Source organism: Melanostigma gelatinosum, assembly GCF_949748355.1.
Source record: "Melanostigma gelatinosum genome assembly, chromosome: 22".
Lineage (NCBI taxonomy): Eukaryota > Metazoa > Chordata > Actinopteri > Perciformes > Zoarcidae > Melanostigma > Melanostigma gelatinosum.
Window position 1 is genome coordinate 11,657,850 of NC_136655.1, and position 22,955 is coordinate 11,680,804.

The following is a 22,955-nucleotide window of genomic DNA, read 5'->3' on the forward strand; positions in this document are numbered from 1 at the left end:
TTTGAAAAGGCAGCAACCGCGCCGAGCCATCGGGGCTCGCTTATCCAGTTATTGTGGAATGAGGTGTGTGTGTGTGTGTGTATGGGGCACATCGCTCTCTGCTGCTTTTGGAAATTATTGTCCTCCTGCCATGTATTTGACTGTGTTTTGTTGAATGAAATGATGTGTTTTTCTGCATTCAGCATGGTCGACATGGTGACTTAAATGTCGACATGTGGGATTAAGTTGTTCTGCTCAGCTAAATGATTGCCCCCATCACTCTGTACTCTTTTTATAGAGCCTAATGGAGTATATGGCGTCTATAGTTGCTGTAGAAACCGGCATGATGGCCGATTGGTTGTACGATATTCCTTGTACAATCATAATTCCTTTTGATTAATAGCACCATAACATATATTCACGATTTCATTTTCAGACAGGATCCTCATTTTCTTTTTAAAATAACAACCGTGCTAAATGATAAATGTCAGGATTTATCTCTCTAAGGGCTGTAGTTAGGACCACCTGAGTTTAGTCTGATCGTCCAAGGTTCTTAAATGGTCTTTTTTTGCTTCGGAAGGTACTAAACTGAATGAAATGACCTGGAAGAATTTAAGTGGCAGCCATGATAAGAGCTGGACTAATTCTTTAAATGCTATGGAAAGGTGCATCCATTTGAGCATATAGGTTAAACTGCACCATCCTTTATGAAAGGACAGGAGATGATGCTTACCCAAAATTCCTTGCGGCAGCAACATTTGAAGCGCCCAATCATTCAGCCGTCAATTACATTCCCTTGACAGAGACCTTAAGAACACCCTACTCAAGAGGGATTCTATTTTGGGCAACATTCCTTCATCTTTCTTTGATCTCATGACGTTTTCCATCGAGGTTAAGGAAAATTGGTTCGGAAAAGATATTTGGACCGGACCAGCCTGGACAACCCATAGATGGGGGGCCATTCCTAGGCAAGACCAGGGTGGGGCTGCAGCTACCATTGAGGCAACCAAAGTCACATGGCGTGTCAGCAGGTACTAGAGGCCTGAGCGCAGTACTGGCGGTTTTATAAGTCCGGAAACACTCGCTGCACCTTTTTGCTGTTGATCATTAAGCTCATGAGCGCATGGTGATAACTGACAGACATGAGATTTTAGAAAGACAATCCAACTTAACAAGGAAATGAAGTGAAAATGATGTCCTTTGTGTGTAATGGTGACGACTTTGAAACCATCGTGCTACAATGAAACACTTAAACGAATAAATAAGCATACGTTAATGTGTTGCTTACGTCAGGTCAGTCCCAACCACACGTCTATGAACTCGTCAATGTACGGAATGATAGCTAAGTAAGTACAATGAATTCACAGATGGTGCGAGTTTTAATGAGCTCTGTCAAATGTTTTGCAGTTTTTTGGTTTCCCTTTGGAGCATTAGCCACATGCGTAACCTTAATATTTAGCATGGGTGAAAGTGGATATCAAGGTAACAGCACATAATATTGCCAAAGCATCCTCTTCTTTTTAAAGTGACCCAACCTGCTCAGTTGTGACGCATTGCATGTATTCGTCAGTAACTGCAGGACTTTGGCTACCGGAAAATTACAACTGTACACAACAAAACCTTCCCTTTTAAAATGAAATTGTGTCCCGGAGGTTCCAGCATGGTGTCCATGCCAATCTGCACCATTTTTCCCCGCCGGGGAAATTCCAAACTGTTTCAGTATTTTCCTGTGTGTGTCTCTTCTTCTTCTTCCTCCTGGCTTTACTGCACCGGAGGCACCAGATTGCGATATCTCTGCAAACAGGGGGTGGGCAGTAAGGTGTGTTATCACTGTTGACACACTTTTAAAAGGGAGCCACACCTGCACAAATGACACACATAGAGGTACTGCAATGCACAGATACAAATAAATAAATACAAAGATTGTGACACTCCTCGGTGTATCTCAGGGGCAGAGGAGAAACAAACCACAGAGTCACACCCTGAAAATGACAGAAATACCATTTCATATTATATCCCGCTGACACTTCAGCTCTGTTTGCTTTGGTTTTGCTCAAATTGAATGTGTTCTTGACATATATATATATATATATATATATATATATATATATATATATATATATATATATATATATATATATATATATATGTTTGCTTCTGTTTCGCTGTGTGCAGTCTGTTCAGGTTATCTCCTCCTTTATCATTATCTTCTACACTAGCTCATAAATCTGTGTGCTGATGGCGCTTGCTCCAGCGTCCTAATGCATATTCATAACACCACCACCTAAATATTCATGAGCAAATGTCTGGCCAAACAGCCTCCCCTGCCAGAATAGTGAAATATAACACACAGTTTGCCTTTTTATGTGCTTGTTTTTCGCTGCTGTTTGTGGCAATGGGTGGGGAGTTTTTGGAGGAGATGATGTATTTGCATGTCTGAAGGAGAATTATGGGTGCGGACGTTTCCCTCCGACTATGCAGACGACTTCACCGAGGTAGTTCCCACTTGAAGCGCTTTTTCTTTTTTTTCTTCCAAAATTGTCCAGGGGCTGGTAGTTGAGGGTGAGAAATGAGCAGAGTAACAACTTTTGATAGGTATACTTTGCAGAGATGGCGCACATACATCATTGTTCCAACAATAAATGACATATAACCATGCAAATTAGTCCGTACAACTTTTCTTTTTTACAATCAAAACAAAACAGTAAACTTTATGTGTTTTCAATTGAAACGAAGTGCCGCTCTGATACCTTTCAGTTTTTATTGAACAGTGTTGTGTTGCTGTGAGTCAAATCTGCTCAGGAAATCGAACCTCTTTTTAAGGCTTTCTGTTACCACCCTTTCGTACTGTATGCACATTCCATATCGCATCTATTCTTGCAAAAACAATGCAATCAAATGTAACGTGAGTATTGACCCTGTGCTCTCTTATTCTCAGACAGTGGAAATTAGACGAAGGAGAACGCCACGTGTCAGAGATGTTATCGAATGAACAAAACACGACTAAGACGTGGGTGAAAGTGTTTCTTTTCTTTTGTTTCTTTTTAACTTGTATCTGTGCGCCTCGAACATGCGGAATAATGATCGGTGCAAGAGTTAGTGAGACAACTTAGAGCAATTCAAATTGACCTCCGGGTGTTGTAGTCCTGGAGACATCAAGAAATACAACACTATTGGTCATCCAACCTTCTAATTCGGCTCATCCTCTTGGGTACAACACAGAGGGCATCCATGGATATTGATAAATGAGTGCCTTTTAGCAAACCTGATGATTCAAGCTCAGCTAAACAACATGGCTGGGTTTATGAAATTGGGGTAACGGCTAAGTAACCCAATTATGTGTGCTGTGCAAAAAAAAAAAAAAAAAAACCGGCCTGGAGGGAATTCGTCTATTAATGGCCTCATCCCTACTGATGCTTAATATGCCGTGAGCTTTCTATTTCTTGCACTTTCATTTTACTTCAGCCTCCGACATCAAGCGTAATATATACTACACACTCATTTACCATTGTTTTCAATTCATTGGGCGTAATTACATCGCTGCAACAACTACTGTACGGTATCAATTAAGCTTTAATAAACAAGTGGCTGTAAATCCACAAGGAGTTCTGCCTGGAAAACTACATCGTCCTCGCAGCCTCATTGCAGGCTCGTGACACCACAGTGGGTGCAGTGCTGCAGTGTTGGCTGCTAAGGTGTGGGCACAGTAATCACTTCTCTCAGTAATATGTGGCGGGATGGAACACGATCCCTTTCTTACGTTATGTAACAAGCGTAAGAAAGTTATGTTCAGCAACATTACATACATCAACGTAAAACAACGTTCATAAAAACAACTTTATGTAACGCAACGTTGCGTAAAAAGCCTTTTCTTTTACGCAGCACACGGACATCAAACTCCTGGGGTGAAAGTCATGTGTTCTTTTTGTCTCATCCACCACAGTAGACGTTATTGCTTCTGATACTCGTTTTACATACATCTCAGACCACATACCACCTTCAATAAGGGTCGCTCGCTGTACTACGTAACTTGCTCTGATCAAATGCAAATGAGTCCGTGTTCACCGTATCCGTGGTTTGCCAAAACGTATGAGGCCAACATTTGTAATACCTGGTGACTGGGCTGAGAGTTTTCATATTCATGCGATGCACCTGTGCTCACATTAAATCTGACGTGTATCTACGAGTAGGATGTTGTTACATCACAACATAAATGCAATTTAGACAAGTGCGAGTATCCGGCAGTTAAAGCCTTGAACATGTATTTGCATATTCATCGGTTTCTTTGAAGCCTTTCCTTTCCATTATATTTCTTTATCAGCTCATATTGCGATAATCTCTAGAGAACCATCTGTGGGCTGGTAGGAGATCAGCAAATACTATAGCAGATACTGTGAATACTTTTAAGAACCAGCTCAAAACCCACCTTTTTAGGCTGGCGTTTGAGTAAAAACCCATGTCCTAGACCTGCTCTTAAAATATGTTTTACATTTTTATTTTATTTTTTATTATTTTATTTTTTTTATTAATTTTTATTATTTTATTTTTTTTATTTATTTTTTATTTTTTTCTCTGTGGATGTAATTTATTGACCCGAGGGTCAGATTGTGTTTTTTATGCTTTTAAATGTCTGCTCTGTTAAGCACTTGGTGATGTTATGTCTGTGAAAAGCGCTCTATGAATATCATTCATTCATTCATTCATTCATTCATTCATTCAAATGTACAGTAGTCATTGAGAGGATGAAATGTGACCTTCCTGTGAAAAACTTGCTTCACAGTCCCTCTCACCACTCGGCCCACATGGCTTCATTTTGTTTTTGCACCAAAAATGCAGCACTTCTTCCAGAATTAAGATATTGGATATTGTTGTGTCACTATGACAAAATACCTGACAGCTTGTCCCTTCGTCTGACATCCCAGCCCCCCCCCCCCCCCCCCCCCCAGCAGGCATCATACGGACTTAAATTATTCATCCGTGGAGCATTTTGAAATGGAGGGAAAAGCAGAGGAACACATGTCACTCTTCTTCTCTTTGGCATCTTTCAATAAGATGGCATTCCTGAGTACGGGTAATTCGGTTTCCAACAAGCCCAAATCTGTCGCAGTCACTGACACGCAGCTCTGAGGGAGCGTAGCATGCTCCAGTGTGTGTGTGTGTGTGTGTGTGTGTGTGTGTACATGAATGAAATCCACCCTGAACAATCGTCTGACACGAGATGAGCGATGCGCTTCACGCTCTGGGTAGTTGTCGCATCGTCAGTCAGTCAGCTGTCGGCGGCGTTATTTCCATTGATTAGGAAAAGGCCTTTTGTTCAGATGAGAGAATCGTCTCTGTTCAGCTCACCTGGAAGATAGGCGAGGTGGAGAGCAGAGGAGAAGTAAGGACTGATGAATCTGGTTGAATAACTTAGGTCATGGCCCAGACCCAGTTATTTCTTTACTGGTTTTCAGTCTCTCTTCTCTCTTCCCCTCTCACTTTGTCCCTTTCACCCTTTCTCTGCACAATCTCCCTTGTTTCCCCTTTGCTACACGTTTTTTTCCTTCCATCTCTCTCTCTGTCCATCATCTCTATTATTCTCCTCCTTTTTCTCTCAGCCACAGTGACATTCCACACATCGAAACACGAACAGCAAACTTTGAAGTCTGAAGGAAGTGACAGCTGCATGCTTTCTTCACTGTCCGGCCGGCTTTTCTTTGGCAGCCTAACTTCGCGCGACGGTAATTGGGTGAGCTAATAAGGCACGGCATAGAGTTGGGTTTTCTTGTAGTATGACTATTTTTCAGCATGAAGGCATCTGGTAATTCACTGTTCGCCAAAACCCCCCCTTAGTTAGTGTTCCTACGCCTGTGAAGCTTTCCATTCCCACATGTGCAGTTTACAATGATAACAGGCGGAAATCTATCACTCAAAATTCTCAGTAGCTTGATTCTAGAAGGCTAATCAAAAGCGAACTTCTCATTTCTAGCTAGTGATCGTAGAACGTCTAGAAAATCTATGAACACAAATGACTGTGGCTAAATTTGCCACAGCTAGCTAGCTAATTCCACTATTATTAGCTGTTGTGGAATATTTCTATGAAAAGTCGGGAGAAGAGTGTCAAAGTGTTATCAAATCAATGTCAAATGAAACAGAGTCTGGATGAACGATCAAGGTTGTAATAGTCAATTTATTTGCTTGCAAGCAAAGAGAACACTATCCCACAGACACATCACGTCATCTGCAGGAGGTGCTCTGAATAACACAGTCAGATGCATGTCTTGCAAGCAAAGAGAGCACAGTCTCACAGATACATCACCGTCATCTGCAGGAGGTGCTCTGAATAACACAGTCAGATGCATGTCTTGCAAGCAAAGAGAACACAGTCTCACAGATACATCGCCGTCATCTGTAAGAGGTGCTCTGACAACATAGTCAGATACATGGACCTTTATACTGCTTCCTTTGATTGGGTCACTGTGACCCAATCAAAGAGTTCAGTCACAAGAAATACAGAGTCTGAATAAGCCTGTTTTACCATCACACATCACATATACATACAGAGGGTCATGCTCTTCAGCTGATGCTGATCAGGAAGTACCGTAATCTAGACCTGTGTGTCGCCGTCTTTGAAGACAGAAACAATGCACAGGAAAACAGATAACAAGATAACAGATAACAAATAACAAGACACCTGGATGCAAAACTGATAGAATCATCTACTCAAATAGGTTTTGTGCCTGCACTTTTAAAGACTTACATTCTTCAATCCTAAAGCATAAGACGATGACATATTTTCCCATAACATTCCACTCTTTGATTACATAGTAATCACACAATATAGTAAAAATATGTTATAAGGACATTTCAATAACAACAGTAGTATTACCCAAAAGTATGATTTGAAAATACATCACTTGAAATATCTGAAGAAAAACAGTTCTTGTGAGATAAAAGATCCCATAAATGTAGCAGGCAATATAATTCAATTAACACAAAAGAATAAAAAGACAGAAATCTGTCTTTTAGACCTGCACATCAAAATCATCAAAGGAATCAGTGTCGCTGTCAAAGTCGTCCGCATAGTCAGTAATAGGAAACAGGTCAAGTTGTTGGTCGTTAGTTGCCACATGACAATACATAGTCAGCTGTTTGGTGAATAGCTGAGAGATCATGTTTCAAGTTTTTTTTTTTTTTCTTTTTTTTTTTGCGGTGCGTCTGGTACAGTTATGCGTCGTTGAGTTGTCATTGTCTGAGTCAAAAGTCGTGTTGTTGCGCTGGTCGTGGTTGCTCTTCATCTTTGTTGTGCGTTCTCCTTTTCTTGTGTTTGTTGGCATAAACACGTGTCGAGAGGGGCTCTTCATCTTTGTTTCTGCACATTACCAGGATCCTCTATATTGCTGAAGTCAGTGAATTGAGTCTGACTTGCTGCCAGTCAGACATGTCCTTCACACCAGTCCTGGGCTTGTACCATGTGGAAACATGTGGAAACATGTGGAATCCTCCCCCTTTACAAACTCAGATTGTGTGGGACACAGAGAAACAGACAGCAGCAGTACTTTTTTGTCCAACAGACTCTTATTATACCATTATATCATTTCCACTTCTCTAAATCATCTAAATTCTTCAATCTCATTCGAATACATATGTGGGTGTGAGTGGTGTTTGTCTAGTATCTAATGTGTGTATTAAATGTACAAGTTTGTCATCTAAAGAATCTAAAGTTAACTCACCCTCTGTGTTGTATTTGTGTGCACGTCGTTGGTCCAGCTCTGGTCTCACTCCGGTCCCTGCTGCACCCCCCTTTGATGGCTGATTGTCGAGCCCTCCCACCACTCCTTGTTCATGGAGCGTGAGCATCTGTTCCTCAATGTTCAAGCTGCCACATTTATGGCACACAAAGTCTTCAGTTGGTGTGTGTCAAAGTCTCAAAGTCTCTTTCAGCTTCCTCTCATGCCCTGATACATTATCAGTTGGGCATGCTTGCATCTGTGCTGACGAAACTTCTCTGTTGTCCGTTGTTGAACTGATCCTCATGTTCAGCATGCTGCATGTCACACAACTCTCTTGTGTGATGTTCTCCAGGCTTATGGATGGCGGAAAGCCTTCTGTAGATTTTGACGAGTCTCGTTCGTCTTCTTCATCCTCGACGTGTTGAGTGGTGGGTGTCGTTCAAGTTGTTTGTGGCTGGGGAGCATACAGCAGGAAGCGGAATCCCCAGATCAGGACCAAGGACTAAAAATCAACAAAACAAACAAAACAAAACAGCTGCCGAAAGTTCAGCAGTAAATGTTAGACGTTGTCTCATGCAGAGATACAATTCTTAGATCTCTGTGTTTCTGTGTGTGCGTGCCTCCGTGTGTGTGTGTGTGTGTGTCTGTGTGTCTGTGTGTGTGTGTGTGTGTGTGTCACCCCTGCATTCCTCTCTCTCTCTGCTCATATGCCTCTCTGTCTATTTTAAACAGTTACACCTATTTTCGTTTCCTCTTGGACATCAACTTATTTGTATCTGCTTCACCTTTTTATCTGCTCCAAGCACGTTTTGAGTTGATCAAATTTTAATCGTAGGCTAAAACTGCCTCTTTCAGGGAATCCCAATTTTGATCATTCTTTCAATTATTTGGCAGTGTGATTGTCCTTGTCCCACATTTATTTATTATCGGAGGTAAGACCTTGGCATCGGGCTGCTCAGACTCATTCTATGACTTTTATCATTCCCAAATGTTTCACTTTTATTTCTAAGTCTTTGACTCGGTCTTTCTTCGTACATTTAATCTGTTTCAATTTACCTTCTAAATCCCCTCTTAACATTTTGAGCTTCGCGGCGCTCAATCAGCCGTTTTCAGGAAAACCAAACTCCTTTAACCAGTACGTGAGGCATTCTAAACACCAGTTTCCATATTTCTGTCGCATCATATCAATTATTGGGCCCGAGGGCTCTGCGCTTTTACTACTTTTTCCACCCATCTTTCAGGCGTGGATACGTTAACGTTACCTTTACAGTACAGTCGTCACCATACAGCGTATGTTTATTCTCTCGAAGGAAAACTTTTTGCAAAAAACCTCGTTTGAAACTCACGTTATGTTGTGGAAAATCACGATTCTTATTTCAAACCTATTTGAAACTCACGTTATGTTGTGGAAAACCACGATTCTTATTTCAAATGTTATTTGAAGTTCACGTTAGTTATTTATCACGATCTTATTCTATCAGTATAGAATTCACGTATTGGCGCACGAATCTTATTCTATCAATTGCTTTAGTAGAATTCACGTATTTAGCGCATAACAACGGTCTTACAACAAACCTATATCTGTAGTCAAGCGATCTGTGTCTACGATCACCGTATAACACAATCCTGTCTTCTACGTAAAAGCGTGCAAATAGTGAGATGCCAGAAAATGAAAACAGGAGTTTACATGAACCACATTCGTAAAACGAAACCACGAACGTCAAAAACAATTGTTACCCAAATAATAAAAAAATAAAAAAATGACTACTTGACCATTCATCTGTGTCTGTTAAATCATATGACCTTAGTATAATTTTACCATTACTTTTACAATTGGAATTTTAACTTTCTTACCCGTTTGTAGAAATTAATTCTTTTTCGTTGGATTCGCGTGCCGTCAATCAGAAACTCCCTCAGGTCTGCCGGTTCTCTCTCTCTCGGCCAATGAGGTATAAGACAGGAACTTCAGTTTGTGGATTCCTGGGAGAGGCCTCTCCTCCGGTCAGTCCCTCTGGAGCTCTGACAGACAGACAGCGAATCCTGCCGACAACGCCAAATTGTTGTGGAATATTTCTATGAAAAGTCGGGAGAAGAGTGTCAAAGTGTTATCAAATCAATGTCAAATGAAACAGAGTCTGGATGAACGATCAAGGTTGTAATAGTCAATTTATTTGCTTGCAAGCAAAGAGAACACTGTCCCACAGACACATCACGTCATCTGCAGGAGGTGCTCTGAATAACACAGTCAGATGCATGTCTTGCAAGCAAAGAGAGCACAGTCTCACAGACACATCGCCGTCATCTGTTAGAGGTGCTCTGAATAACACAGTCAGATGCATGTCTTGCAAGCAAAGAGAACACAGTCTCACAGATACATCGCCGTCATCTGTAAGAGGTGCTCTGACAACATAGTCAGATACATGGACCTTTATACTGCTTCCTTTGATTGGGTCACTGTGACCCAATCAAAGAGTTCAGTCACAAGAAATACAGAGTCTGAATAAGCCTGTTTTACCATCACACATCACATATACATACAGAGGGTCATGCTCTTCAGCTGATGCTGATCAGGAAGTACCGTAATCTAGACCTGTGTGTCGCCGTCTTTGAAGACAGAAACAATGCACAGGAAAACAGATAACAAGATAACAGATAACAAATAACAAGACACCTGGATGCAAAACTGATAGAATCATCTACTCAAATAGGTTTTGTGCCTGCACTTTTAAAGACTTACATTCTTCAATCCTAAAGCATAAGACGATGACATATTTTCCCATAACATAGCTGCATTGGTTGGTTAAAAGCCCCGTCTTTGACTTTTTTTTTCCGGCTGACTTTTTAAAAACCAGAATCTTGTTAAATGTGCACTTGCATGAGACTGTGCTAAAAGACTGACACTGCATGTCCCAGGCAAAAAAAAGCAACCAGTTGTTGTATGAAGATCAAATCGCTGTATTTGGCGAACGCAGCTAAATGCCACCACAGGTAAAAGAAGTCACAACCACAAAGCCGGGTAAACAAGACGAGCTCTGTGTTTAAAGACGGGTCGGGTGGCTTGCCGACTTCACCGCCGACACCTCGCACTGAGGACAGTCATGCCCGCGGGGCGATTGGGTGCAAAAAGCACAACACCACAATGTGGATGCGGAAACAATTCATCGTGCAGCCCCAATACAGATGCAACATAGAATATTCAAAGCGTTTTGTTTTAAATAGCAGGCTCCTCTACATCTAATGCTTGCTATTAGCTTCATTGTTTATGAATGCAGGCCCACTGCTGGAATGGTTCACCTGAAAAGCAGCCAAGAGCCGAGACCCATCAGCAAGAGTGGAGGTTCTGATGGGTCCTCCTCTCGCTGTTTTCATCTCCAGTAGCCTGTCCCAAGTTGTGCTTACAGCCTCTTTCTCCCCCCCTGGGACACACAAATATAAACTTTGAACCCAGCGTGGCTGCCAATTCCCTGCACATAATGGCACATTCTGTCCATCACCGGGGCTGCTTTCGACGGGCATCTTGTGGGTTCTGGCAGCATTGCTACTTCTGTTTTTGTTTTTTGTTGAAGGTCAGTCACCTGATAGACTTCTTTTAAATGTGTTATGATGAACCTGTAGAATTTTCCAGTGTTTCCTCTGCTTGAACAAATGTGTTTTTTATTTTTCTTGGGGAAAAAAATGGGGGCCACTCTTCCATTCACTGTGTTATTGCACTATATCGTAGACCTCTGCTCCCCCTCTTTCTAAAACTGCAGTTCTATTAGAAATGCCTTTGCATCCACATTGCCTGCTGGAGCTGTTTTCATCTTTGTGGGAAAGAAGTACGCCGTTGCCTCCTCCATATATTGACTCTCTGCCTTTTAAATTCTTAAACGGATAACCGTTATCCCCTAACTCTGTCTGCTTGGGTCACCATCCTCAGCAGGCTGGGTTTTTACATACGGCCTTATATGCTCATTGAAAAGGCAATGCCACGGGAAATAGTCTTGGATACATTGACCTGACTATTTAAGCATTTGTGAACATTTGACAGGTACGTAATCTCAAGCTCAAATATACAAATAGAACTAAATAAAGCTCCAGCTGTTTTTTTCGCCGTCATCATCCGACCACAATGAATCAGGTTCAACAGTAAATGGAATCTGCAGATACAAAAAAAAAAAAGATGCCTTTTTTGTACTTGCTCCAAGGGCAGAATATGCGCCAAAACAGAATTTGCGCACCAGCTGTTTTGTTGATTTTAATTCGTTTTTTCAGGATCGTCGTGGTATAAAATCGACAGCTGTCTTGCAACAGCAATATTTAGAGGAAGTGACTGATCGGTGCAATTGTAACACACTTCTCCAACCTGCCTTATATCACCTCTAAAGTCGAAAGCAGAACCTGCCAGCGGGGCCGCACAGACACTTAAGTTCCAGGATGAAGAGTTCATTTCGAAACAATGAGATTTCAGGAGCGTGGCTACGGCAATAAGACGATCTCTAAATCCGATAAAAGATTGCCTTATTGCTGAAGATAACTGTAACTACAACTCAACCAAAACCACCCTCACTGATCTTATTATATGCAGTCTGCAATGTTCCCCTTTGGCATATAGAATAAAATGGATTGTGCTCTGCAGTTGACATTGACATGTACTGAAGCTACATCAGACCTTGAAGGAAAACCAAGGGCTTCATGACAGTTTGGTGTCTGTGTTCTTCCAGGTCAGGTGTAGTAAAGCAAGGCCTGTTGTTTATTTCTGGGGATATATTCCAGTTTGTTTGTGCAGAGGACAAACGGAAACATATGTAAAGAGAAGGAGACCAGAGATGGGGGGGGGGACACATGTTGACATAAAGACGGACAGATCAGAAGACAGATAGGACCGGGAGAGGCAGGCAGAAGCAGCGATGTGTGTGTGTGTGTGTGTGTGTGTGTGTGTGTGTGTGTGTCTTTATGCCCCAGCTGAGCCTCGGCAGAGCAGCAGCACAGAGGCCAAGTTAAATGGGGAGGGGAGATTAAAGGCAGTGCCGGGGCCTGTAGCCTCAGTATTCAATCACCGCTCTCCCACACACCTCAGCATGCATGCTGATCAAGCTGCAGTGAAAGGAGCCATGCACCCTGCCACCGCCATACACAAGTGCACAGACTTGTGCTGGCATGATATCAGATTTTTAACCGTGCAATTTAAGAGAGAATATCAGATTGCTGTCTTTAAGATCATGTTAATAATATGAACTATTCATCTTCAGCATTGTTTATAACACTCCTAGGTGTATGTGAACCTGCCCGGGTTGATGTCACCGTAGCTTCGCTCTTCACTGAAGTAGGATTTATGCTTCCCTGTCGAGGTTTTCCTGATGTAGATGCTTCTGGCGTAGCAACAGATTTATTGATAGTTCAGTGTAAGATTTTCACCTGTTGATTGCTGCAGCATCACAACGACAGCATGATGAATGTGTCATCGAGAGTCGAAGGTCTCCCTTGATTGGCAACCTATTACTTCCAATAGGAATAGGAACTGTCATCAATTAAGTTTGATTACAAAAACTAAAAATGCGGACAATCAATCGTTAAAAGAAGTCAACTTAAATTGTCTGACATTATTATTTAAGCGACAATTCTTCTTACTTCGTGCTCTCGCTGCTACAGTGACAGGGAACAAATATCTGTTGCATAATTACTTTGGTGGTCTGGTGATGTGGCGCATTGCTCATTGAAAGCGTTCTTTTCCAAGTTCTTGTTGAACCGTCGGCGATTGTTTGCATTTACAGCATTCGCACTCAAATTTGCACATTTAATCTAAACAACAGCTCGACAGACAACCATTAAACTGATGTTTTTGGCATGAAAGGTAATTGGCATGAACAGCTACAGGTGGATATTTTTCCAGTTATATTGCTGCAATTTTACTTGCAGCAGAGGTATTAATTAGTCCAGAAGAAGGCAATCCTCATTTTGATATTCTACAGTGTCTGCACACGCAGGCAAATACCTACTAAAAGAAGAAAAAGTGTTCCTGGGAAATGGTAGTAGAAGAAGAGAATTCACAGGAAATACTGGATCTCAATTTCAGGAATCAAACGTCATCTCTCTCTCTCTCACTGTCAGGTTGTGTCATGCATCAATTATATACCGAATGTAATTATGTCTACATAGTTTGTTTTTCACAGTAAGTGAAAATGTGCACTGGAAATCTCTTTGCAAGGTCACAAACGATGAATCTGTCGACCATGAAGGAAGAGAAAATGCAGAGCCTCTCTTCAAGTGTCTTGTCTCTCGGCTAACCACAATCTCTGGCAGCACGAGAAACCTTTCGGAGAAAACCTGAAACAGCTCAACCTGACCAGTCGCACAGTTATTGTGGACTCCATGTCTGCAGACCTCGTAGCCCCGAGCTGCAGTTCCATTTTTTTTGAAGAGTTGCACCTCAGCTCTGACGGTGCCTCCAGCAGAGCTACAGAGCCTCTGTGACACCAGGAACATAAGTCCATTCCTCTTTTTATTTGACTGTGACTTGTGAGGTTTGCTCTGTTTTCCTCTTGGCCATCACTGTAAGCTCTGCATTCTTCTTCACGTCACGTTTTACTCCGAATCCAACATTTCCCCACAACAATGAGTAAAACCTTTTTGAGGTTGGGATAAAGACTTTGCTTCACAAAAAAACAAAAAAGAAGCTTTGTACGACTGATATTTTGTTGGCAAAGAGCCTGAGAGGTTGTAAATTGCGAATGTCCCGCCCCCTGCTGTGTGTCTCTGTGAGTCTGAGAATAAATAGCAAGTTTTTGAGAAAAACAAAGCTCAAATGCAAAGAAAAAAACCGTAAAAGTGAAATGGCAACTACAGTTCAGCTAGTTATCTCCTACACATGCATGAAGGAATCTGTGCATAAGTTCACACACAACCATACACACACACTTGCAGTTGCTTCATTCTAGATTTGCACACAATACTGCAGGATACGGCCCTTATCAGGGGCCTACAACGCTGTTTGCCACACCTTGCCTCTGTCCCCCAAGGGTGCAGACGGGGAGAAATGATTAGGATTTCACGTGTTCACCCAGAGGTCTTTCGTCTGCGAAATCACAGCAACATTTAAGGGACTTCACCTTATCGTCATTGCCCTGTAGCATCCTCTGCGTGAGGGAAATGTGCTTAATTGCAGTGGCTGAAGAGTCACTGTACACATGTGTGTACGCACATATAAGCCCTTCGGTGAAACCAAGGGTTACCAGGGTCATTTGTTTTCCCTTCTCTGTCACCGTTATAATTGATGATCATTCATTGTTTCACGCCAAACACCCCGTATCATTGTTTTCATTCTTCTAAAACACTAACGCGGGGGAATAGAGGGCGTCTCATGGGAAAGCACCATTCTTTACCTCCTTTACACAAGGTCGCAGAAGGAAAAAGGGGCCATAACTTCATGATGAAAACCCTATTAAAACTACACAGAGACTCATTTGAATTTATTTGAATGAATCCATGCGGCTCAGACCCCTCTGTATTGTGAATGCAGTTGAATGAAAGCAAAGGCATCCTAGGTCCTTAGTGAGATGCTGAGGGCTCCCAGCTGGGGCTGATGTCATTGATTCATCTTTTGATTATCTTTGTAAGTAATCGATTGATTGCTTATACGAAGAAATCTTAAAAAGCAGCAAAAAGGTCATTTGCAAGCTCCTTAGAGCCCAGGGTTCTCAAACTGCTTGTTTTGTCCAAATAACAGTCCACGACTCTCATCTCTCATAATCCCTGTGTCTTACATCCACTGCTACCTAACGAAACTGACAAAAAATAGGTTGTATACAAATCAGAGTCTGAAGCCATCACTCTGTACAACTGTAGTCTACTTCGGCACAGCTTGGGTTGCGAACTTTCTCACTACCAGTGCTGGGCAAAAAAAGGAAACAAGAAAACATTTCAAGTGCGAAAGAGGGGCATGACTCACCAGATCTTCCTTTTCCATGCATATGTTTTTGCTGCAATTGACTGATTAAAGCGGTCCTTTGCCTTTTTGCACAGCCAGAGAGAAGTCCTTACATTAACATGTTTTGCTTTCCATTGTTTGCTGTAGCTGCACAGTTTCTTTCTTTTGTTGTTGCAGGTTTATACATATTTCCACATGCTAAACCAATCCGAATATTACGCAACTTTTTTTTGCAGGAATTGGTGCATTTGCTCAATACCTGCAACTGATGTGCATAGGGGGCCTGTAATTGGATGACAGTTGTCACTTGTTGCATGCTAAAATGTGCTAATTAGTATTTAACACACTGTAGCTAGTTGGTATTTGGCATGCACCACAAAGTAAAATCAAAACAGAAGCTCTGTGCCATCCGGTTGTGTTATGTGCTGACGTGCGTGCGTGTCAGGAAGGTGGACTGAGGTCTTCCTCGTGGTTATATTTGGCGTGTATATCCTGCATTTGTGCTGTCTATTCTTTTTTTAACTGCGTGTTTATGTTTTAGCGTGTGCATGTGTGTGATAGTGCTTCTCTGTGCTTGCCCAAGCATTTTAGGAAAAAAAAAAGGGGGCAGAAAAGGAAAATCAAATCACTTTTCAGAGCGGCTCCCCAAAGCAGAGCCGCAGACAAGCTTGCTTCACCCAAAATAGATCGTCCAGACCCCCAGTTCTCTCTCTCTCTCTCTCTCTCTCTCTCGCTCTCTCTCTCGCTCTCTCTCTCTCCCTCCTCATGATGAGACAGTGCTCCCAATGAGAATTTCTCTGATTCATGGCAGCATAGGCAGGGTATTAATATTTTCAAGGCTGTGCTTTGTGATGAGTTTCTGGTCACTCTATCAGCGTTGGTGGTTGGAAAACGAATGTCTACTTTAAGTCGAGGCAGTGTGAAGTTTCGTCCTTTCTAACGGCAATCTACTGCACGATTTAAGTCGGTGGAACATTATTTTTAGCGTTATTTTTCATTGAATCGTGATTTTTTTTTTGCCAGTGTAGGTATTGCCCTTGTTCAAATAGTATTGTGAGACGATCAATACCACTGTCGTACCTGCTCGTTTATTCAATATGAAGCCTGAACCATGCAGAAGCCGGTCTACCTAGCAGACTATTTCTTCCTGCTTAAAAGCACACAACTTGTTTTACAGTTTATGTTATGTATCCCTAAAACAAAATGAGTGAGGTCAAGAGTCGTTAGAAGGCAGATTTTGTAACCTTCAGACAGAACCAGGCTAGCTGTTCCCCCCTGTTTCCAGTCTGTGTGCTAGCTGGCTAAGCTACCTAGCTGCTGACTCGAGCTTAAACTTGAAAGAATAATACCACATTGACAATCTTCTCATCTAATTTGGAGTATTTCCCAGAATGATGGAACTGCCCCTTCAAAACTAAAAAAATGGATGTTGTAGGAAACACTAAGCAACTGTTCTCACTCATCATGATTCATCAAATGCAGCCTGTTCAGAATGTTTTCAAATCACTCTATTCATCCGGACTAATTAGGACGAATAGAAGACCTGAATCAAGGACATCTTCAAACTGTTTTTCAATCGCAGTCAAGGTCCAGTCCGTGTAAGTGGCCCCCTTCATTGTGTCTGGACCTCAATCAACTCCCGCTGCTCGTTTTTGGGAGATTTCATTCAGTCCCTACATCATCTGACCACTCTTTTACCTTAAACTGTAGTTGTGTCTGCTCTCCTCTCCGTTACACCGCATGCTGTTCAGCTGGCTCTTTCAGCCTCTGATTAGGGTTGTTTGAAGGATTCATTTAAAAACTAGCCTGTCAGGCCTCAGGGTAGAAGGATGACATCAAGGTTCTACTAATGCAGCGGTTGGATCCAAAATGCGATTTCAGACTCATAATCTTGGCGCCTGGACTCTCCTCTCTCATTCCGAACAGCTGTAGCGTGCTGGAGTGATATAGCATTTTAGTCTGGCAACGTCGAACATGTGCACACGTGCACACTCTGTCCTCTCCAGTAGAACAGATGTAATGCTGCTTTCCAGCTACATCTAGCTGCCATGTAGTGTTCTGGGTTAAGCGGAGAATATGTGGAAAATAACATCTTTGTTTGCAAGGCTTTAGCCATTACATACATCGTTTTTATGTTTCTAAAAAGGGTAGGCCTATGTCTTTAAGTTGGTATCCTTATAATTCATATTGCCTCACAGCCAAACACACACACGAGTCATTCAGCTCCACAGAGACACCACGACAACATTGTTTGCTTAATACACAAATCAATATGTTATGTTTCAGCATTTAATGTTCTTCACCTTACACTGCATATTTTCTGGTCCTGGCGGCGACATCACAGTGCTCTAAGCATAAGCAACGGTAAATGGACCAAATCTTGAAAATATTTGATTTAAAGTATTTGTAAAGTACGACTTGCGAGTATAGAATTCAGATGAAAATACCTGGATTTTCCTGGATTCATGTGTTCGTACAATGCAAGTTCATGGGAAAAAAGTATTTTTCGGCATCACGTGATGTGCCTGCAAATTGTTATCAATATGTTGTGTGTGGGGGGGGAGAAAGAGTGCTATCTTCCCCCTCAATGTTTGCTGAAGGAACAATTCGTCATTAATGGGATCAAATGTTTTTAGCATTTCAGTACTGTTAAGCTAATAACGGTTATCTCAAATTAAACCCTGTAGCTTCCTTTTGTATACTGAAAGACAAAAATGTATTTTCAGTCTAAATTTTTTGTTGACTAAAACCAAATGTCTAAAATGTTGTATTTTAATCAATAGACTGATCTGCAACGCACTCAAAACACTGTCTGGTATTTGAACTAGTATTTACTTTCACTTTAAGTACAATACATGTCATTTATTGCTTAGAACCCGCTGTGTGTTGATTTACCGTCAGCAATTATTTCCTTGCTATTTTTTGGATGTGAGCCCTCACACTTCATATGTATGCTGCTACAAGCATCACTGTAAAAATGAGGGTTTCATAAAAAGCCATTCGGCAGTGAGTTTCATGGCAGAATGCAGTTTGTGTCGAATTTAGAAGGACACTAAGAAATGATTTGGAAATAGCTGCTTTTCGTGCAGGACAGTATGCAATCCCAGTTTGACTACAGAACACTGCAGATTTCCAAAGGATAAAAAAACACCGAAAAAATACACCTACCCCCCCTACCAAGCCCAAACCACACATTTGATAAATATCCAAGCATTTAATTCAGCAGATTGAGTCTCTTCTGAAGCAGCCTTTAGTGGTATTGGGAAGTCTTGAGCAGCCAAAACAAGAATAATTTAAAAAAATGAATGAAAAAGTGCTCCTTAAACAACAAGCTCTCAACCTTTAAGGGTAAAAGATACGAAAGGAAAGAAGAAATGTCATATCTCTATCTGTGTTGTAGCTGTGCTGGACATTTGTCAAATGGCTGCATATATCAGAGCAATTGTAATGTGCTGAGGAGCGGGAGGAAGAATAATAAAGCACAGGAGCATGTCAATAACATTACGTTGTATTAAGCCATACGCTCTGCCACATGAATCCATCTTCTGCCGCAGTCAGAGCTTTCATTTCACTCTAGAGTGGCCACACATACATTTTAATCAGTCATTTGGCTGGCCAAGCTGTCAGCTGCTCGACAACAGAAGCTGATAAGGGTGATGATAAATCATAGCGCTACTGGTACTATTTGGGTATGTTTCTGCGAACACCTGCCGGTTTTTGATTTTTCCCACTATTCACGTGGGCTATTCCAGGAAACAGGATTATTGTTTCCTCTCTTTACAACCCAATTTCTTCACGAGATGACTGTGAAGAGATTGGTCCACATCTTCCATCTTTTGTGTAACATACTTTGCAATTTTTATTCCGTGCAAAAATACAGAAGTTCTTTTTTTTGGGGGCCAAATGCGTCTGCTGTCATGCTGTCTGGATACTGCTGCCTTGTTGGAGCTGTGACTCCTGAAATATTTTCTAACCCTTTCTGCAGATCCCTCTAGGCCAGGGATTCCCAAAGTGGGGTGCGCGCACCCCTGGGGGTGCGCGAGCTGCCTCTAGGGGGTGCGCGAGAGGAAAAGTGTAATGGCGGTCTGATGGTGTAATAATATTAAATATAAAAAAAAAATGTAATTTTAATTTTAAAACTGTCAGGTGGGACATCTGAAGCTATCAGTCGTAAAAGAGGAGAGGGACAGAGAGAGAGAGAGGAATCGGAGGCGAGGGGAACGGAGAGGTGCGTGGGGAGAGACCGGGAGAAGAAGTCGAACGGGAGTCAGAGGAAGATGAGACGGAGGAAGGAGGAAGGGATAGCACAGACAAATCGGGAGCACATCGGCCCATCGCGGAGTCAAGGTGAAAAAAGAGGAAACGAGAGTGAGCATCAGACTGGGAAAAAAAGAGGAAATATGATGAGTATCTGTGTCTGGGCTTCACTTGGATTGGCAACGCAGATTCCCCAAAGCCACAGTGCGTGGTGTGCAGTGAGGTTCTGGCTAACAGTCTGAAGCTCTTATTTACGTCGCCACCTGAACACCAAGCATGCCAGTGCAAGTCAAAAGCCCCTTACATTCTTTATATCGAAATTGGAGGAGTTACAAAACAGCCAAAACAACTGGAGTCTCATTCATGTGTTGGGTCTATAAATGACGCACTACGGGCTTCATATCTGGTTACAGAATAGCGAGAAAGGGGCTACCGCACACAATCGCCGAAGACGTGAGCTTGCCAGCTGCCAGAGAGATGGTGGAATGTATGATTGGGGGAGAAAGAAGCAAACAAGTTGGACATGATCCCGGTGTCCAACAACACTGTGTCGCGCCGCATCGATGCTTTGTCCGAAGACATCCTGGCTACATTAGTCGCTCATTAATTGTAAATGAAATGTGATCATCTGCCTCTGAGCCTGTGCGTGTGTCCTCGCATCCTGATTGCTCTTTAAAAGTGACGCCTTGTGTCACTGAAAGTTATTGAAACTTTGTTGCAGTGTTTCAGGGCGTTTTCACACCTTCAGTTCGTTTGCTTTGTTCCGATTCAGGGATTAATATGATACAATGTTGCAGTTGCTCCTTTGTTCGGTTTGTGTTCACACTGCAACATTTAACAGCGGACTAAATCTTGTAAACAAATGCCACGCGCGAGCAAACTGTTCTCTCATTGGTCCGATTCTTATGCGGCTATGAAGGCTTAAAAGGCTCTGTTGCTTCTTTTTTTTTTTTTTTTTTTTAAGGGGGGGGGGGGGTGCGCGAACCCGGTCGGGATGTAGAAGGGGGTGCGCGGCCTAAAAAGTTTGGGAACCGCTGCTCTAGGCCAACAGAAATAGGAATACTTTCTTGTGTTGTGGAGGTTCGGTTCAGTTCGTCTATTTTGCTTTGTTTAATGGCGGCAATGTACGTGGTATCCCTGGCAAGGTCGCTCTGAAGGGTGAGCCACGGGGACGCTTGGAGCAATTTGCTTTCGAAAAGAAGGAATCGACTCTCGCTTTATTGGGGGACTGAGCCCAGCATGTCCTCAAGTTCTCTCACATAATATTTGGTGAGACTGCAAAACACCTCGAATGCTTGCAGCTGAAACCAACTTGTTTAAAACTCTTAATTCTTTTCAGCGACTCTCTATGGATTTATTTCTCTCTCATCCCAAATACTCGATATTCACACCCTAAATATTGAGTATAAGAAGGGCACAATGCGTTCATCCTGTTTGGGGAACTTGAACTGAGAGTCAAAGTAGTTGAACAGTTTTAAATACAATTTGACAATTTAGATTTTAAGAATTGAGTTTCAACATTTGGAAGATGCAGTGATGTACAGCCGAGGTAGCATTAATAATACGCTAATTGTGGACGTCACCTGCTGAAATAATGAAATGCAACTTCCTCTCCTATGGACCTATGCACGCAATGCAGTGAGAGATGCAGCTGAAGTTTTTTTTATGAGGCATAGCACAAAATTAGAAAACATTTTCATCAGTCAGTGCAGCTGTATAAAAGACAACATACATTGCAAACAACGTGAAAATGAAATGAATTCAGTTGCTCTGCAGCTAGAGCTGTGCCAGTGTAAGCAAGGCCCCTGTTTGTTGTTCTTTCTTCACTCGATGGAGCTCATTAATTGCCAACATTTCATCAGAGAATCACAACGTCAAATCAGCTCAGTCTTTGAGCTTGTTGACTTCACACATGGTACCTCAGCGCCGCAGCCATCCGCGCGATTACACACGACAAATCCGAAAGAAAAGTCTTTTCAGCTTCTTGCAATGGAAGAGCTCCAAAGGAGAAGGAACTGACAAAGAGAGGAAGCAGGAAGAAGGGCAGCGAGGAGATGATCTGCAGAGATGGTGGGTGGGGCAGGATGCAGGAAGTAAACGCAGGCGCACATACACACGTGAACAGATTCGCATACGCACACGGGAGCTTACATGACAAGTCATTATCCGGCGTCAGCCAGAGAAGACGGAAGAGTTGCAAGAGGGAGTTGAGTGTGAAGGCATGAAGGAGAAAAGCGCAAGCAATGTAAAGGAAGAAAAGGGGGGGGGGGCGGAGGAAGAGGAGAGCAGTGGAAAAGGGGTGGTGAAGGTGGGGGATTTGGTCTTGAGCTCCCAAGTGGCAGATTGGATTTAGTAGCATGCGTTCCTGAGCAAAGGCATCACGTTATGACATCTTTCAGGACCCCACCCCCCCCCCAAACAGGATGGGCAGTTGGAGCAGGATATAGTACATTATGTGACTAGTTGCATTAAGTTTGTAAAAAAAGAGCGAGTTCTTATAAACATTCACCCCTTTCAAATGGGTACCTACTGTAAGCACACAGACTTCTTCTCCGTCAGTGGCCGTGGCCGCTGCAGTGTGCGGATGAATCCTGATAGATCCCCATTACCCCGGGTGTGACCCCTCACAGCTCAGTTCATTAAGCCAAACACCCGAGCGTTCGCGACTCAAGTCCAGATTTAATCACAACTTCCACCCTCTTGCCAATCACAATTAGATCCTGATAAGCCTCTCCAGGATGGCACCCGGGGGCCTCCACACACAGACAAAGGTTAATTTGCGAGCAGCAAGGGCCCGGCTAGAAGGCCGAAGGTCACCTGATTGAATACATGGAGCATGGTGTGTGTGTAAGATGGGGCAGCAATTACAAAGTTCATCAGTATTCATGTGTTTCATTCATGCCTAATGGGTTTGTTACCTTCAAAGAGGTGTGCTGAGAGGATGTGGCCCTTAATGAGAAATAGCTCGCGGGTAGTCTTTAGGTAGCTGAAATTAAAAAAAGCAATTTCCTCATTGTCTTTTAAAGTCCCTTCACACATGTAGTAACATCTGTGAGCTGCTCAATGCCTCTTTTGGCCTCTGAGCACTTCCACAGGAACTG

General features: G+C 42.4%; 1 protein-coding gene across 1 annotated transcript in view; it reads left to right on the plus strand.

Moving 5' to 3' along the window:
* The window catches only part of tafa5a (TAFA chemokine like family member 5a), a gene marked incomplete at its 5' end in the record, with an annotated part of 91,705 nt that overhangs the window by 12,364 nt on the left and 56,386 nt on the right, over window positions 1–22,955 (plus strand). The gene's annotated exons all lie outside the window — the stretch shown is intronic.